Source organism: Geospiza fortis, unplaced genomic scaffold (assembly GCF_000277835.1).
Source record: "Geospiza fortis unplaced genomic scaffold, GeoFor_1.0 scaffold367, whole genome shotgun sequence".
Taxonomy (NCBI): Eukaryota; Metazoa; Chordata; class Aves; order Passeriformes; family Thraupidae; genus Geospiza; species Geospiza fortis.
In genome coordinates this window covers 35,911-36,857 of record NW_005054746.1, presented here as the reverse complement: position 1 = coordinate 36,857, position 947 = coordinate 35,911, and positions in this window count along the sequence as shown.

Sequence of the window (947 nt, the reverse complement as noted above, 5' to 3'; positions counted from 1 at the left end):
AAAGTCCCCTCAGCGCTGATGTCAGGCAGTGGCTCTTCTCACTCAGCCTCACACTCCAAGAATCCTCCTCAGGCACAGATGGGATGCCAACAACAACAAAAGCTCTTCAGTTCCCACAAAGTCTTGGGGCCCCATTCCTGCCTGGGACTGGCACAGGCGGAGAAAGGCCAGATTAAGTCCCTGGGACCCAGAACACGGAAAGAGGGAGTGTGGTGAAGTCCCAGTTCCAAGCTGCACAAGCCACATGCTCAGACATGTTTTACAGGGAGTGCTGGATCTCAGCCCAGAAGAAATTGGTTAACCACTACTCATACAGAGGACAATTGACAGATGTCTTCTTGGTAGAAAGCCCAGCTAGGCCTGCAGAGACACAAGAACCAGTCTGACAAGCAGTTATTTCTCAAAGCACAGAAGCACCCTTATGTGCAAGAGATGAAAGTAAGTGTGCAACATAGCCAGCACAAAGAGAAGATCTTCAGGCAAAAGACACCATGTTTGCATTGGTGGTTGAGACAAATAACTACACATGCTCTCATCTGACAGCCAGGGTCACAGGCCCTGTGTTCCCCACAGACACATCTTTATCTTGTGCCAGCTGAATTCTCCAGCTCAACCAGCCAACATAACCAGCACAAACACAAAGCCAGCGGGACTCCGAGCTATGCGACAAGGTGTTTGGAGAATGGCAGGGAGCAGGCTCTGAACTGAAAGTTCACTTTCTTAGATGTGCCCACCCCAGCAAGAGGACAGGCCGTTAAGGAGCCAGATGGAAGTCAGAAGACCAGAGAAAGCAGCACGACTTGTCCAATTTTAAAATAAAGGCCGGGAAGCTGAGCATTGCCATTACTCTACGCAGGAGGAGGTGCAGAAATGCCGGAATACTGCACCGATCCAGAGGTGCCATGCCGGCCGCGGTGCTGCAGGAAGCCGGGCGAGGCTGGGGCGCG